We start from the raw sequence: 19,284 nt of genomic DNA on the forward strand, positions 1-19,284 counted from the left end.
CCAGGTTGCTAATAGAGAATGACAATTTAGGTTTAAAGTTTTAAGAAATATAAAGAAGTACTTGAAAATTTATTTTCAGTCAAGAAGAGAAATTTATTCCTATTTGTAGATGGTGTGATCTTATGCATAAGACCCTAAAGATCCACTAGAAAAATCTAGAACAATAAACACCTTCATAACGGTAAGACAAAGTCAACATATGGAAAATGTTATGCAACCTATATACCAATAATCAACACGCTTAGGTAGAAACTGGGAAAACAATCTCATTTACTTTAGCTTCCAAACCATAATAATTAGAAGACAAGGTATTCAAGGCTGTGAAAGATCTCTATAATAAAAAATTTAAAGAAATAAAAGAAACTGAAACGAATACAAAAAGCTCCCAAACTCTTGGATGGGAAGAATTAATATAGTAAAAATACTACATTATCAAAGTCAAATATACAGATTCAGTGCAATTCCTTGAAAATTCTTATGACATTCTCAAAGAAATAGAAAAGGTAATCCTAATATTCATACAGAAGCACAAAAGACAACAATTAGCTAAAGCAATCTTCAGCAAAATGGATGTTGCTGGAGTTACCACCATCACAAGGACTTCAAGTTACAGTACAGAGTAATAAAGCCGAGAGAAAAAAGAGGCTTGTAGATCAACGAAAAAAAGAAAATGCGGGCTCCAGAGAAAAACCTACACAGCCACAGCAAGACAAATACATGGAAGAAAAAGGAGTCCCTTCAACAGTGGGCCTGGAAGAACTGGTTATCCACATGGAGAGCAATGGAAACAGCCTCCCATGTCTCACTGCACACAATCCAGCCCAGTAAATATCAAAAATATTCACGTGAGACCTGGAACTCTTAAATGGTTAGAGGGAAGTGGGAAGCACTTCGAGGCAAGGACTGTCTGGAAAAGCCTCCGTTAGCACGGGGAATAAAACTGAAAACTGGCAAAAGAGATCGCATCAAACTAAAAAGATTTGGCATGGCCAAAGAAATATTCAAGCGAAAAGACAGCCCACAAAAGAGTAAAGTTTAGTAGCTCTACAGCTGACTTGAGATTAATACCTAGTATATATAACCCCCCCACACACCTAATTACCAGAAAAAACAGCCCTATCAATACCATACATGACCTCATGAAATGAAGGAACATTCTCAAGAGATGAAGTACACAGGCAGTATGAAAATAACCATGTGCAAAAAAATAGCCCAAAGCTCTAACCATCAGGGAAATTCATATTATATACATTATTATTCCACCTCACATGAGTCAGAATAACTACCATTGAGATGACAGATAGGAAAAAATTCAGGTGAGGGTGTGGGAAAAGGAGACCCTTATCTAAATTGCTTCACTGAGTCCTGTGAGTATGGGAATTCCTGTAAAAATAAAAGCAAAAGCAGAACAACCAAACAACTCAAAACTAAGAGAGAGAGGAGGGAGAGAGGGAGAGAGAATGTTCACTGCTGCTTACTGAATAGCTGAAAAATAAGAGAGGCTTTATATAAAGACTATAGAAGAAACAAGATTTTAGTTATTATGATGGAGGTGGATGAACAGTGGTAGAAAGATATGGTGGACAGAACCTATGGTAAGGCTTGGTTTTCTAAGGCCTGTGGGAATCAGGACTGAAAATAGGCCAGATTCAAGGGACTGTTCAGCATTAGAGGAACCCAGAGCTACAGAAGTAAAGGAAATACCAGGAAGAAATGGTGACATCTTGACCCTAGTTTGCAGATGACATTGACGGCCCACACATTTAACACCCAGGAAACCAATGGAAACTTACACTAGAAGGAAATTTTAGCAATTAATTGAAATACTTTCATGGGAAAAAAGGAGTATTAAAACAGTTATCTATTATTATCAATGTAATTTTTATAACCATGTAGTTAAAATATATACCTGTTTAAAGAGCCTCTCGATATGTAGTAAACAGAGTATCCATTATTTTATTCACAATTACTCATATTTATAATAATAAATAGATATCTATAATAATAGATTAAATATTACTCTTTATTATTACTATCTATTTAATGATAATATTATCTATTTAAAATAGATACCAATTTTGAGTATATAGTAAGCATGCAATATTTGATTTTATTCAAATTTTCCTGTGTAAAACAGAACTTAAATGGAAGATATAATTGAAGTAACTGTTGGAAACTATTTCCATGGCATTCAGACTGATTTCAAAGACAATTTTTATAAAATGCCAATTCTATTTTTTCAATTTGTTTTATTCAAGTTATGAAGAATTGTGACCAGATTATTTCACGCTCTCTTGATTGGAATAACAGAACGGGGATTCCTCCCTGGTAGTGCCATCTCCCACAATGATTACTCACCCTTCCTTCAGCAATCTGTGTTCTCCATGAAGGAAACAGAATTGCATGGCAAAGGAAAATGAAAGACAAGCATCATTCTAAAATAGAATCATAACCTTATACACAATATATTAAAAAAAACAAAATGCACTTCTCTGTGAACAAACAAATCATGGTCAGGTTTCATGTAGCCAAAGAGAACCAATAACCACTATACTATATTATATTACATATGTATATAAAACATTTAATGTTTAAATTCACTAATGGAGTCAATCATATTAATAAATTAGTGCTGAGAGTTCTGATAATCTTAGCAGTTGTAAACATCCACAAATTTAAAACGTATGTTTAAAAAATACTGAAACTTAAAATAGAAGGAAGTTCTTTAAATGATAAAATTCTGAACCAAAAAAACGCTAGAAATCCTGACTTTAAGACCATGTTCAAGTCCTTCCCTTCTGAGTAGAAAAACAAAGATGTTTAATATTACCCCTATTAGCTCACATAACTGCACAGCCAATGCTGACTCCAAACAGAGGGCACGAACCTTTGTGAGCACCATTGAAATGGGGCTGGTCCCCAGAGAGATGCTGTAAGAGGAAAATTCACACCAATCTTTAAGACTTCACAGTAGAAAACAACATAAAATGTCTCAATTATTTTATTTTGTTTGCAGGCTAAAATAATGGTGAAGAATCTGTTGTGTAAGCAATATGTACTTCCAAATTCAATTTATCTTGATGCTCTTAAAGTTTTTATTTTATTTTTTGTGTATGTGTGTACACACCTGCACAGGTCACAATTCTTCTGAAGAGGTCAGAGGACGAGTCAGGGGATCAACTCTCTCCTTCCACTATGTGTGCTCTGGTGGTCAAACTCGGGTCTGTAGGCTTGGTAGCGGGTGCTGTACCTACTGAGCCATCTCCCTCACCCTCTTATGGATGTGTTGATTAGAACATATAAATTCCAATGTGTGTATCAGAGTGGACGTAGAGTCGGGAGAGCAAGTGCTTGGCTTGCAAAGGCACTGGATTCAATCCCAGCACTAAAACACTAACAACGACAATAATATATAATAATAAATAACTGATGTGCGCATGTTTCTGTTGAACAGGGTTCATGTGTAGACAGTGAAGTCAACCAAGGAAATTCAATGGAATGCACTTTGGAAGTGAGGAATCACAAAACATAATTTTTCAACTGACTGTGATTATCTGCCTAAAGAAATCTAAGAGAATCCTAAGATAAATCACCAAACTTATTAAAAAGTTGCCCGATTTTGATAACTCACAGGTCAAAACTGTTAGCGTTCCTACAGAGCTCTAAGAAGTAATTTGAAATGTTAACCTTACAATAGTTCATTTACAATATGCCAAGTGAGAAACCTTACCTAAGAAATCCTCTAACCGAACATGATTATTGAACCGTACACATTAAAGGCTAATTTCCAAGAACTTATCAAGAAAGATTTCAACAACTTTATCTGGCAAGAAATGTTCTCCAAAATGAAAACTTCCCAGGGGGAAAGAAAGGCTGTTGGCAGGGGAGGGTATGCAGATGGTGTGGAAGTATGCGGAAAGTGCTGACCCTCACCTGGGATTAGACCAGCGAAAGCCCGACTCACAGAGACACATGTTCACCTCCAACGGACTGCAAAATTAAAAACAAACAAACAAAAATCGGCTGTGCGTGAGTGGAAGTATGGAGGGACACTGCAGGAATCCTGTAGGTAGGATGACCTTCACCAATATTTTTTTGTTATTGATCCGTGATAAGGCCTGGCAAAATCACTGGGATGGAAAAAGGAACTTTCCTGGTTGGTAAAACATGTATCCCATTTTGAAAGGTCATGTCTTTAGTTTCCACTAGAAAGGAAAAAAGAGGTTCTTTTTTTAGACATTCGAGTATTACAACATATCAACCAAACAATGGACTGAGAGAAATTTAAAGAATACACTCTTCAGCAAATATACAAATTAAAATCCACACAGACAGCATAAAGCATACACACTAACAGGTGTTGAGCTTTTAGAACTACCACATAGCATCACCTCATATCTATATTTTGAAACTATTAGACCTGAGCCTTGATCTAACGAATCCAAAGGTGATTAAATCACAGGCAGATTATCTTTTAGGAACATGACATACATGGCATTCATTAACACACAGCAACTGCAATGGCTTCACCAGGCTGAGCCCACAGGACTCAGTCATGGGTGAGGAATGGGCCCATGGGACCACTCCCCACCCCACCCCAGGGAGCTAATGGCAGTTGAGGATTGCTGGGAGAGAGGAGGACATTGTAGCCAATGGTAAGTTACTCACACTCCAGTGGATAACCTCACATCCAATGCCATGTAAGCAGCTCCAGTGGTACCCAATGGGCCGTGAAACAGAAACAAAAGTAAAATGACCTGAGTTCAAATCCCCAATACTTATTTAAAAGCCAGGCATGGCTGTGTATGCTTATAACCCCCCGCACTAGAAGATTGAGATGGGTAGATTCCAAGAAATCACTGGCCAAGCAACCTGGCAGAATGGTGATGGGCTCAGGTTCAGTGAGAGACCCTGCCTCAAAGAACAGGGTAGAGAGTGATAGCAGACTCTTTACCCCATACCCACCCCCACTCTGGTCAACCCTCCACACACACACACACACACACACACACACACACACACACATGTATATCCCACATACCCAAAAGCATTAGTTTCACATAAACACTACAATGAATCTTCCACATGAAAGCTACAAAAGACATGTGAAGAAAATATTTGGATCAACAAAAGCAAATAAAACAATCATCAAATGAGAATCCCTGATGTCAGATTGACGCTGACTTTCAAAACTCATATATACGGTTTCACAGAATTCCAATTAGAAAGTGGTGAAGGAGAGAATTCACAGAATTCTCTATGTAAGTTTCTAAGGTTCAGATGGAATAATGACAAAGATCTAAAGTCTGGCAGAAGTGAAGGAGGAAGGGATTAGGCTTGTGGTGTGCTAGTGAAATATAACTACCGTGTCTCCGTCCCTGGAAAGGAATGGATTCAGGATCAGCTGAAACATCAAGCTGGAGGACAGCTCTGGGGTCAAGAGCTTCTGCCGCGCCAGAGAGGACTTGAGTTCTGGCCACCCACAATGACCGCCACACCACAATCGAAGCTCTTTCGGCCTCCAAGGGCACCTGCACTCATGTGCACATGCGCAATTAAAGTGAAATTAAGTCTTAGTGCAGAAAAGTATCCCTGAGTACAGTAATGCATTCTATTTCAGAGAATGTGCTTTAGTTGAAATAATGGACATTATAGTACCAAAAAAAAAGGACAACTAACATAGCTGCTATTTAAATTTTTTTTAAATTATGGGTTAGAAAAATTTAAAACAAATATAAAAATTCAATAAATTAAGATCTTGCAGATAAAACCTAAATGTAGTAAGAACATTGTAATACCTTAAAACTTGCCTTGAAAGGAAGTGAATGAGAGGAAGAATGGGGGAAGGGAAAGATGGAGAGTTTCCACATTTAAAATAAATCCAGTGACAGCAGTTAACATAAACCATGAAAACTGGTGCATTAAAATTAGGGGACTGCACACAGGATTAATTTCTGAAAGAGACAAAGTAGTATAAGCAGAGAAAAAATTTAGATAACTCTAGAAGAGCAAAATGTAATTGTCAAGGATTATGGTTTTAAAAATTCAATTTTCCCAGCCTTATACATATTTCATCTGACTTATCCGGATTTTGTATTTTCATGGTATTTTTAAAACCTAAGCATTTTAAAGAATTTTTAAAAATGAGATTTCCATCTCAGAAGGCTTTAACTTTGTAATTTTAACACATCAAGGTTATTGTGACAGAAATTTTACACGCTGATTTCCCATGAATGATTTACTGGGAATACAATCCTAAATGCAGAGATAATATGGGGAAGATGATTCTAGAAGATAGCTCTTCTCTGTCAGGCCTCAAGATGTTCTCAGCTTAGTTTTGCTTTTGCAGTCAGACCATCTGTGCAGTGCTGAGTCCCCTACAGGACCTACTATACAAACTCACGTAGACTTAGCATTATTGACATATCTCTGATGTGGGAGGTCCTTCTGTCTATGTGTTGCTTTTATTAGTTAATGAATAAATAAGCTGCCTTGGCCTGTTGATAGGGTAGGCAGAGAAAACTAGACTGAATGCTGGGAGAAGGGAGGTAGAGAGGGACGCCATGGAGCCACCAGAGTCAGACATGTTGAAACTTTGCCGGTAAGCCACTGCCATGTGGCAATATACAGATTAATAGAAATGCTTTAAATTAATATGAGAATTAGCCAGTAAGAAGCTAGGGCTAATGGGTCAAGCAGTGATTGTTGTAATAGGAACGGCGGGCCTCTTCCTGCCAACAGGTTAACTTTACCCGACAGAATTACATGGAAACTGTATTCATTTAAACACTGCTTGGCCCATTATATCTAGCCTCTTATTGGCTAACTCTCACATTTTGCTTTAACCCATATCTAATAATCTGTATGTTACCATGAGCTCATGACTTACTGTGATGAGTCTAACCTACGTCTGTCTTGGAGAGGAGAGCCATGGCATCTGCCTGACTCTGCTTTCTTTCTCCCAACATTCTGTTCCGTCTACTCTGCCTATCTAAGCTGCTATCCTATCAAAAGGCCAAGGCAGTTTCTTTATTTGACCAATGAAAGTAACACATAGACAGAAGGCCCTCCTGCTCCAAGTGATTTAATTAATGAAGTTTCTGTGTAATTATTTCAGGCCTAAGGTAGCCAGGCAGCTGGGATCCAACAAGCAACCCTTCTTACTACACATCTCCATTAGTAAGTATTTGTCCTATGAACATGCCTGGAGGTGAATATGTCAGTGCCTCGGTTTCTCAGAGGTTAACAAGCCAGTACAATTTTTATAAAGTTTAATTGTGTGGAATGAGTAAGAATTACAAATCCCTGTAGATGGAAAGGCATGGAAAATGGTAGTTCCTTTTTATGTGTAGTGTGTGTATGTGTGTTTGTGTGTGTGAATACCTGCATACATGTATGTGTATACATGCACAAGCATACTACAGCATGTGCAGAAAGGTTGGAAGACAACTGATATTCCTTTACCATGGGGCCTCCAGGGACCAAACTTAGGTTGTTTTCCAGGTTTGGCAGCAAATGCCTTTATATGCTGAGCCATCTCATCAACCCTGAGCATTGTTTGATAAGACATCCCCGAAAGATTGAAAGATACCCAAAGATCTCAGCTTCCTACTCAAATAGATAGAGATGTTACCATCAGAGTGGAGAAGAACAGGAATTGGGAAGGTTTGTGTTCTTAGTATTTCTGTACGCTGTTCAGCAAATCCAACAATGGGTCTTCCATAGCCAGAGGTCAAGAGCTCCTTCTCAACTTAGGCCATATTTTTTTTTTTTGTAACAACCCAATAGGGGTGCCTGTCTGAACAACAAAGACAAAATAGCTGGTTCTTTGAACTACATAAGGCTGGACCATAAAGGGCAAAAGGACATCATCTGTTGACAACCAAAGCTGGCACATCTCTTGGAAATTCCTTGCCAGGGTTGGTTACCAAAGGCCTCTTGTTGGTCACGTCCAGTGATGATAGTGTATGAGAAAGAAAGATGCTTGTGTCTTTGTCATCAACTGGTTGCACTCTCTCTCTCTCTCTCTCTCTCTCTCTCTCTCTCTCTCTCTCTCTCTCTCCCACCCTCCCTTCCTCCCTCCCTCCCTCCCAATTTTCTATTCAATAAAAGTCACCTAGAGTGAGTCAAGGATTGCTTGATATATTTCTCAGCTCCCTTGACTGTAAAAAGAAAGAACTGTTTTCACCCCTCTTTCCTCCTTTAGCTCAGCTAAGCATCACTTTCCCTGTGGGCCTTATCCCTTTATTTGAAGGAATTTTTAGATGTTAGGATTCTGAATATCTAGGATTAACTTCTATTTGTCAATTTGACCCTTACGCTTTGATGCTGAGAAGTAGCAAGAGCTTGGTGTGTTTGATGGGGAGAATGAATGGGGAGAACCACAGGGATCATCTCCAGGCATCTTCCAGAGCTTTCATCACAGTGGAGTCTGGCGTGGGTCAGGTCTGCCTCTCATCCTCACCTGCCCCAGGTCTCTTGTTATAAGTGCAAAGGTGTCACCACAATAGATACCTTCATCTTCCAGCTTCTCTCTCTCTGTCACAGCTGTCCTCTTTCATAAACTTTTCTGTTTTAAATTGTGCTTTGTCCATAACCAAGTATGCTAGAAGCAGACCCTCAGAATTAGAGAATTATATATCAAAATGTAAAAATCCAAATAAGAGTTTAGAAATGTCACATTTGGAAAGAACATTCCTGAAAGTAATATCACTGGTTACAAACTTTGATTTTGCCCATCACCACAGACAGCATTTGAGCCCAAAAATTAGTCTCTGTTCGCCATGGTTCAGATGGCTAATGTAATGGCCCATGGGACTTAGCAGTGGGACAACTCATTTTATAGTAGTGCCGGGCTTAATGCAAAAAGACATGTATAATTCTTTGCAAAGCAATCATCCTTACCTTCCCCAGATGCTCACACATCCCATGACCATGTGCTGTTTGTCACTCTATATGCGTCAGTCCAAAGGGAAAACTAACCCTTTCCCCAGTTCCTAACGAAGCTAAGAACAAATGCAAAACTTAATATTCAGAAACTCATTCAATGTGGGGACTGTGTTCTTCCTCCAAGTGAGATTCCCACAGCACTTCACTCCTGGTAAACGCTCGGCTGACTTGGACAAAGTGAGGGTAATCGACTATTCTCATTCCTTCACAGCTGCCAAGATAGAAGCACCCCATCTGTGGTATCTCTGAAACCATTCACAGCCCACGGGGTCATTCTTTTTCGTCATTGCCATTGTGTGTGTCTGGGTGGAGGGAGAGGCATGTTTGAGTTTGGTGTATGGAGGAGGTACATGGGCCATGGAGTGCAAGCACGCCTGAATCAGAGGACAGCCTCAGGTGGCAGGCCTCACCCTGCAGTTGATCTCACACAGGGTCTGTGGCTGTAGACTATGCATATCGGACGGTCAGGCCCATGAGCTCCGAGAGATTCTCCCATCTCTCCTCCCATCTCTCTGTGGGAGCTCTGGGATTAAAGTTGTGCCATGGGACTCTAGGTTTGATGTAGGTTCTAAGTAGTCAAAGTCAGGCCTGCAGGCTTGCAGGACAAGCAGTCAATTTCTCTATTAAGCTGCCTACCCCACCATGATGCTAGGGCCCATGCAGAGTTTGTGTGTGTGTGTGTGTGTGTGTGTGTGTGTGTAAGTCAGAGGCCACCTTCAGGTACTGTTCCTTGGTGTCTTCCACTTTGTTTTTTGAGATAGGGCCGATCACAGGGACCTGGGGGTAGTGGACTAGCTGGACTGCCTGGCCCATGAGCCTCAGAGGTCCTCCTGTCTCTACCTTCCTACTGCTGGGATTACAAGGTCACACCACGTGTGACTTTTTACATGGCTGCATTTTTATGCAGATCAGACTTGACTCTTGACGTTTGGGTAGGCTTTCTGCCTAAGCTTTCTCCCCAGACTCATTGAGAAATCTCCAGTGATTTTTTTAGTTCAAGGGATTCAGAGTAGGGTCCAGGAATTTGCATCTGTCAGAGTCCCAGGTCCTGCGGTTGCTGACCTCTGGGAGAAGCACCCAACCTCCATACATTTTCCAAGGTGCTGAATACAGACTGCCTAGCGACCCATCCCTTCTTCATATGGGAATTTTATAAACTGCCATCATGGCCAGGTCTGCTCACTGCTCAGTCAGGTTCTTCAAGTTACTAAATGCTTAAAGAAACTGTTTACTGGAGTAGATGGTAGAGAAGCAGTTTCAAAATACAGGGGTCTTTGGTCCTCGTTAACACTGAAAATTCCCCCAACCCAGAGGAAAGCAAGGCTCAGCAATGTAACAGAGAATCAAGTTGCAATAAACAGACCCACACAGGGAGGCAGGAACATGCTAACACTCATGTTAAATGTGACCCCCTTTGAAAATAAAACAGAGAGAACAATCTTTACTAGGGAGATAGATCACTTTAGATTAGGCAAATTCTGTTGTTTTAGGTGATTAACCTTGTTCCAGACCTCAGGCTGGAGTTCAAAAACAAAACCACAAGCCTGAAGGCCAGTCCCCAGCACAAGAGTCTAGATGGGGCCCTATTAATTGTAACTGAATGCCATGGATTTGGGACACTGGGACTTTGGCCCTTTGACTGCTCAGGAGAACTCAGAAACAAAGATAGCTCTATGGGGAACATGAGCAGCTAGCTTGCTTTCGTGGGGAACTCCACGGCAATAGCTCCCGTGGGGAGATATTTGTTTCACCTGCTGTCACCTGGTTCATTCCTGGGGATCAAGAATGGGATCGTACTGGGGTCCATGGGTGGCCTCAGCTGCGGGATTCCCATAGACAGGAGCCTGACTCATGTGCTTAGAAATGCTTGCTCACAGTCCCTTCCTTCTGGTTTCCCTGGTAGGTAGAACCTCAGTGGTGTGAAATGTTAGTGCAGGGCAGGGCTTGCCCAGCTGGGCCCCTGCAAGGTCAACGGAGCAAATGCCGTCCCCACTGCTGTGTTGCTGAGCTGAGAAAATGACAAACACCACAGTTACGGATACGGAGAAGCCAGATCTAGAAAAGGTGATTAAATCGCAGAGGACAGGGATAGGGAAGGGTGCGGTGGGAAGAGGAGAGAAAGGCTCCTGAACATTCAATTTCATTTTCTAAGAAAGACACCACCACAATCTCTCACTGGCAAAAACAGGAATCCACGCAGCCTCACCCTCGGGGATCAGGACCCTGGACGACATCATGGGTGTTTTACCTTTTCCTGTACTAAAAAGTGCCTTAGAATTTGGCTGTCTGCAGATCTCAGGCCGCCAATCCATCCCAGCCCATCCCTCAGGAGGCACCTGGGCAGAGCAGTCTAAAGCTATCCCAGAAATACTTGCAGGTCATGTCGTAGTTTGCGGTCACCCATTGGCATGGATGGACTTAACGACACGCTGTCCTTGTGATGTCTCCAACTATGGGGAGTGGAAGAGGCAGAGGCTGGACCAGCAAACAGAGACAGAGGACTGGGTGGTGGGGTTCATGCAGACTGAAGGATACAGTTGTAAGATGCAGGACAGATGTCCCAGCAGTTAAGAGCATGTGGCTCCTGCAGAGGACCTGGGTTCAGTTTCCAGCACGTGTATGGGAGTTCAAAGCCAACCACAGCTCCAGTTCCAGGACCTCTGACTCCCTCAGCTGACTTCTACAGGTACTAGGCATACATGTGATACATAGGCATACATCTGAGCAAATTGCTCATAAGCATAAAATTAAAATGAATCTGTCACCAGGTGGTGGTGGCACATGTCTTTAGTCCCAGCACTCGGAAGGCAGAGACAGGCGGATCTCTGCGTGTTTGAGACCAGCCTGGTTTACAGAATGAGTTCTAGAACAGGGTCCAAAGTACAGAGAAACCCTGTCTCAAAAAACAAAACAAAATAAAAAATAAATTTATCTTAAAGAATACAACTGTCACTATACTGGGTTTGAAGATTTGTAGAATATAAATATGTACATCAAATGATCACATGTGCTCAGACACACACACACACACACACACGTAATTTATACAGCAACAACAAAAGAAGGTAGAGCATTAAAAATGGCTACCAGATAGACATCAAGAACAACAGAATAAAGATACCAGAAGTGACAAAAAAATTAAGCTGAATATAGTGGAACATGGTTGAAATCTTAACACTTGGGAGCCTGAGGCAGGAAAGCCAAGGGCGGCCTGAGCTCCAGAGTCCTCTTGGCTGGGTGGAGCTATTCAGTGACACCTGTCTCAGAGTAATCTGCACATCTGTGTGTAATGTAACTCCAGTAGGCTCATTGGTTCACCAGTGTAATTAGGTGTGCTTGCTTCTTTGGTTTGCTGTCAGTGCTCTGCCTGGGGAAGCGGACATTTGTTTACAACTCCATGGAAAAAGTCACACCTACTGGTCCCTAACGTGGGAACCTGGAAGAGGCTTTATTCACACCAAAATTCTGCTAAGCAGTTGAGTAGTTGACTTTAGAGCTATTATTTCAGATGGATTCCATGGTTCTGACCCCAACACTCGGGAGGATTTGCAAATGCTTGAAGCAAGCTCTCTTCTGAGTGCTTTACTGGGAAATGTAAAAGAGTTGGTGAGACAGTCACAGAATTATTATATCTACCAGAAATTCGAGTGCAGAGAACAACTTCTCAATTATTCATTCATCCCCGGATTTAATCAGTTGCTAATCTCTTGGGAGAGCTCCTAACAGGTACTGAACTGGATGGGGAAATCAATAAGGCAGGGCCTATTATGATTCTACCTCAAAAAGCTATCGGGAAAGTTCTGGAGAGTGTAGAAGCAGAACCGCTTGCCCTGAATGATGCGCGTCCCCCAGGTGAGGTTGGAGCGGAATATTGTAGAGTGGAAACAAGCTGGCTGAGGGCATATAGTGAGAAGTAACATTGCAGGAAGTGGGGGCTGCCTGTGTAAAAGGAAACCTTTTTAAAATCTGAGTTTGAAATGGTAGACCATCCTACATGTCACATATCAGCAGAAGGGATAGCTGCTCTCTCTAGCATGGAAGACATTTCCTGAGCCATTAAAGACCCTTACAGGCAGAGATCTTCTAGGTCTGGATGTGAGTTCTCCCCAAGGACTGACCCCTACCCTTTGTCTGGAGATGTCTGCTTTGGTCGTGTCATCTGTTCTAAAGCTCTAAAAAAAAAAAAAAGTCTGTGTGATTCTCATTAAAAGTTGTGCTGCAGAAACACATGTGCATGAAATGCTTATCCAGGTGTCACAAGTAAGCACGTGGGGAGCTAACATGGAAGGGAAGAAAGAAAGGAAGAGAGAGAGAAAGAAAGAAAGAAAGAAAGAAAGAAAGAAAGAAAGAAAAGCAAGGAAGGAGGGAAGGGAAGGGGAAGGGAAGGGAAGGGGAAGGGGAAGGGGAAGGAAAGGGAAGGGAAGGGAAGGGAAGGGAAGGGAAGGGAAGGGAAGGGAAGGGAAGGGAAGGGAAGGGAAGGGAAGGGAAGGGAAGGAAGACTGAATGCCTGGATGTCTGACTGCCCCCAGGGCCTCTGTGAAGCCCTGATGAGGCGCTGCTTTCTGGAATCCAGACTGAGAAACACTGATCCTTAGTCCAGGATTCTATGAGAATACCAGTTTGGTTTGCTGAATCTGGGTTTAGAGGTGCCAAAAGGCTCTGAGGATAAAATTTTCCTTTCAGGGCTTTGATGACTGGCAATCCTAAAGTGGTTCTGCATGGCTAGAGCTTCGGTCCATTCTAGACTACTCTTTCCTCCCCTGGTTTCCCTTCTATGACAGTGCAAAGTCAGCAGCTTTAGAAACTATTGTCTGTCAGAGAGAGTGAACAGGAAGATGCTACCTGAGGCCACTCACACCAGCTCCAGCGACTGCTTCTAGACTAGGAGAGTGACTATCCAGTTCCCAACTTCCCCTGTTAACCACGACGCTGAAAAGCTAGCTCATCAAACATCTCACCTCTGCCTCATTCATTGCAGGTATCTACACTCATCAAGATCTGCAAACACGGGAACATTTGCTGACACCAAGTCTTGTCTGCCTGTGGCCCTCCAGAATTCTGAACAGACTTGAAAATTATGGGCAGAGTCCACTGTTAACTCACAGAAAAAGAATAAAGCCACCGTGAAAGCTGTTGGCTGTTGTTCTTATTAGCTTGCATATGTAAAATGTTTTCAATTAAATAAGCCCAGATGTGTTTCCCAAAAGGAAATGACAGTTAAGTGGTTGGAGGAAGTGAACACGTGGTCACAGAACTCTCTCAGAGTTTGCCCTCCACCTTTGAAGGGCTTTTTTTCTGCTAGAACCTACGGCTTATCATGTAAGAGAAGATCTGTCATCGTGTGGACAGGCCCGTTTGGTTCTGAAGGAAATCAAAGACACTGCTTCAGATTACCCAGACCAAATCCTACATCAGTGCAGATAAAAGAGCCCCAGAAAATATCCTTGGGAGATCCTGTCAGCAATTAAGGCTAGTAGTCTCCCCAGACATCTTGTTCTGAAAATCCCGTCTCTGCCTCCCCAAGCTGGAATTTCTAGAGGGCCGCCAGGCTCACCTGGAGTTTACGAGTTCTGGGGTTCCAAACCCTGGCCCCCTTACTTTGGAGACAAGTACTTTAACTGCTGAGCCATCTCTCCAGCCCAAGATTAGTATTTTTGGTTAAGGGAATCCTAAAACACTCAGCCAAGTGGTGATCTTGCTTGCTTCTCTCTCAGTCCCTGCTCTGAAAGAAGAGCAGGAAATGCTCGCTCCTGTTTTAACTGTTGCTCTCCAAATGTACAGGTATGAAAAACAGCTGAAAACAAAGTAAATAGAAAGGAGATTTTTAAAAAATGGGTTTTTTTTTTTGCTTGGTTTGTGGACATGAAAGATAATGGAAGGGGAGGGGCATGAACAAGAGAGGATGGTAGGGGAAGACAAAATAACAGATGGTTCTGGTTATATGTGGAATCTAGATTTTTAAAAATATTTACGTATACACATGACATGAAAGCAGCAGTGAGGAGGGAAAGGCCCAGAGAGAAGAAGTGAGGAGGCTCTGGAGGAGGACTATATAGAAAACACAGGCTGCATTTGTATAAAAAGGGGATAATCATAATGCCGTTCTTTTATATGCTAGTTACAATATAAATATCATAATTAAGTGAAACGATACAGAGTATTTTGTTCTCCAAAATATCAAGTCAAACAGTTGATTTGGTAGAGTGATCCAGCTCGGGGTCACGCCTTCAGAATGGCTTTGAGAGAGATACAGTGTTTGGTTCTGCAGACTTGACTCAGTGTAGCAGGGAGCTGGGCCTGTGAAAGCAGGTCAGTTAGCCACATGGTGAGTGTAACTGTGAATAGACACAGACAGTATGCTGTTTTAGAATGTAGGCATCACACAATTTTTAGAGTTCAGCCGCTTTTCCATGGTCATATCATGATGATCCAGAGAGCGGACACCACACAAGCAACTTGGGTGCGAGATCGATCCTGGTAGTGTGGCAGGTGCTCTAATATGAGGACCAGCGCCTCTGGGTTTGGTGGCTATCTCCAGTAAGACTTTGGCAGGCAGGCGACTGAGCTTCTCTGCCCCACATGCCTTCATCTATAGTTAGGGCAGCAGGCTGCATGGAGAAACTGGGGAAAGTCAAAACAAGACTATCTAGATAGATGAAGATCTCAGAGGACAGCAGCCATCCACAATGGGAGAGCCAGTGGAAGAAGCTCAGCCTCTCTGTGCAGAGGCAGAGAAGGCGCATGTGCATTTGCGTGTCAGTTTCCACAAGTAAGGATAAAACAGTTTCCACAAGTAAGGATAAACCAGAGGCCACCTGGTGTGGACTAGTCACATCCCAAAATCCATGATTCTTCAGCTAGCTTGAATACATCCCCCCCCCAATCAGGGAATAGATATGAAAGTAGAATATGATTGACAATCCCTATAAATTCATTGGAAAGCAAGAGAAGATGATGCGAATGCTCCATCTGAGACATCAAGTTTACTTGATCTTCAAAGCAGGAAGTGAAAAGCCTATAAAAGAGATGGTGGAAACCGGGCCTCTCCCAAGGAGGTATGGAAGACAGACATGTTCCTTCCTTCCTCAGCTTCACAAAGGCACTGCCCAGGGTAATAAAATCCAGCATGCTTTTAGAAAGGAATATTCCCCCGCAAAGAAAACCCTAACAGTATTGTAGGTGTATATTTAATTCCTGAAATCCTACCAGTACCCTATCACTGAAGAAATAAAGGAACACTGCCTGGAGAAGCAAGAAGTATGCTGAACTGAAAGGGAGTTGCTTGGCAACAGATTAAACTATTTCAACTTCGTTCCTGCCTTGATAAAAATGATGCAAAGAAAATCATGAAGACACTATGAAGATCTTTAAGATCAGTGGCTTCAACAGTCCCCATATAGCGCAAGACACAGAGCCTATAGCTAGTGCTGCATGTTCAGACTACATTTCCCAAGCTCCCTTGCAAACAGGAGTCTCTTTAGAATACGCCAATGGAAGACTTGGACTGTGAGTGAAGGGAGAAGCTGGAGGGCTGGGATTTTGACAGTATAGATCTTTTGGATGTATAAGACTTAAGGGTACCCTAGCTTTTAGTTACCTGAATAGGGTAATATCTATTTGGAAATGCCTGCCTTAGGTCCAGGGAGCCCCTGTAGCATGAATCTGAGAATGTTCTAGCAGCTCAGAAGCAGCAACAGCCTGCACACCCATCCCCAAGTGTGTTAGCACATCCTGATCACTGGATCAGACTGGCATCCTTCTCATTCATTTCTCTTCCTCTTCATATACTCTTTGGATCTTCCTGCTCTTATAAGACCTTCCTACAGTTCCTACAGTTAGCACCTCTGTTTGAAACCATCAAAGCTGTTTCTGCATAGATCAAGACTGAAGGAAAACTTTGAGAATTACATTCTCTTGTCAGTCTCAAAACTGCAGAGCTATAGTAGTATTTTATTTGTGTTTTAACAAATAAAGCTTGCATGAAGATCAGAGTGCAAAGCTAGCCACACTAGTTAGCCATAGAGGTCGGACGGTGGTGGTGCATACCTTTAATTCCAGCACTAGAGTGGAATATAAGATTGGAAGAGACAGGGTCTCAGTCTGCAGTCACACTGAGGGCAGGCTCTCCCAGCCTTGTTAGAGGTAAGAACTCTCATGTGATTGGCTGCTTTGCTTTCATGATCTTCAGCTTGAATCTCAATATCTGCCTTTAGGTTTTTATTATTTGTGCTACACAGAGCAATGTGTTTTGGGAAACTAGGAAGGGTTCTATGATTGCTAATACAAAGTGTCTCTCTGTGTATGGATTTATATAGAGATAACCGCAAAGATTAAGATACAGATAGACAAATGTCAGCTATCCTTGGAGAACCCTGACTGCAGAGGTCTAGAGGGGCTGATGGTTGTGATGTGGGATGCTACTGCCACTGGCTGAACCCAACACGGAAGAGCTGTGGGTATCTTCTGAATGTCATAGGATATGACTCTGAGAGTCATTGGATCTACTTATACTTTCTAGGTAGAGGAGGACATGGTCATTTTTTTTCTGGAAAACTGCCTCATTGTAGGAACATGGGATGGATCTCTAAGGAACCTAGACTGAGTAATGTTGAGGGCACAGTTCCTATACATTTTCATGGGGCCTCTACCCACACTGGGGTTCTGCCATGTGCTATTTCCCAGCTCCTCAGACTCAGTAGCAGCTCAGTCTGATACCTTGTTTTATGGTGAGCTTGAGTGGGGCCAGGTGAAAGATATCTCCAGTCTGTGACATTTCATCAGAGCACTTGAGGAAGGATAGGAGTGGGTGACCCGCACTCTGGTGGACTGGGTTAGGGTGCAGAACACGTTTCTTAATGCATAACCATTCCAGTAACCACAGCTCATAAGTCAATTGCTTGGGTACCAAATAATACTTCATGGAAAAAAGTGGGGGGTGGGGTGGGGATTCCATACATGGGTCCTGACAGACTTTGAACAACAAAGCAAGTGTTTTCTAAACTCTGGGTCCTGGATCATGGTTTGGGGATTACCATGTAGCATGTAATCCCATTTAATGCTTTTCAGAAGATGGCAAGAAATCTCAATCTACAAGCGCTCTGCATGGAGGGCCAGTGGGTGATGTCTAAGAAACAAATGAAACTTCAGATCTGTGCTCTCTCTGTGCAGACAGCCCCAGTCTCTTTCCATACTATTTTCTGTTACATTCCCTTGTGTGGGGCAGCGTTGGATCTATTGTCACTTGGTGTGTCTAATTGAGCAGAATGTCTGGCGGTGGCAGTTTGGGCGCACTGACATGAATTTATATATGTGCTGTCTCTCCAGAGCAATGGCGCTATTGTTAATCATCCTATTGTGGGAAAAGCTTCTAGAAATAGTCCTACCACCCACTGTGTGGATGCACGCAATGCCCTGACACCAAGCAGGAGGGCCAGAGGTTGATTCACCACATAAAATTGTCCCCAGCCCTAGGACTGCGTGGGTTGCAGAGACTAAGCCAGGATCTTGAATGTCCAGATTCAGGAGCTAATCGGTGGAAAATCCCTCCAGTCATCAAACATGTAAAACACTGAGCGGATAATTTGAAACAGAACTCCCATCCTTCCAAGAATGGAGTCGATAATGCAGCATCTACAACTAGAATGTCCCACATTTTTCCCTCTTCCTTCCAGAAAGGAATCAGATGTGGGAGAATAATGAACATAACTTTTCAAATGTCCTTCTAAGTTGATAGGAAATGCCAATACTGAAAGAACCAGCCGACTCCTATTCTCCCAGCACATTGAAGACTGCTGGGGACTGCTAAGAAATGCTGACTTGACAAAATTCTTATGAATGACTTCTGTGTAAGAGAGAGCAGAATGTCTTCAAACCTATTCCTTATAATAAGGGACATGTGGGGATAGGTTCCCCCAAATATGGCTTGATATTGCTGATAAATTATGACGGAAGTTTTCTGAACTATTAATGCAGAAGCCTAACAATTGAAGGAAAGATCAAATTGTCTATATAGTTTCTCTTTGGAAGATCTGAGGGAATTATTGTCTTAGTTTGTGATTTCTTTTGCCGTGATGAAACACCATGACCAAAAGCAAATCAAGGAGGAAAGAGTTTATTAGGCTTATACTTCCGTGTCATAGTTCATCATCAAAGAAAGTCAGGGCAGGAACTCAGATGCAGTAGGGATCTATAGGTAGGAACTGAAGCAGTAGCCAGAGAGAGGTGCTGCTTATTGGCCTGTTCTTCATGACTTGCTCAGCCTGCTTTTTTATAGAATCCAGGACCACCAGGCCAGAAGCAGCACCGCTGCTGGTGGGCTGGACCCTCCCTCCATCA

Source organism: Myodes glareolus, chromosome 6 (genome assembly GCF_982192425.1).
Source record: "Myodes glareolus chromosome 6, mMyoGla1.1, whole genome shotgun sequence".
In the NCBI taxonomy this organism is placed as follows: Eukaryota; Metazoa; Chordata; class Mammalia; order Rodentia; family Cricetidae; genus Myodes; species Myodes glareolus.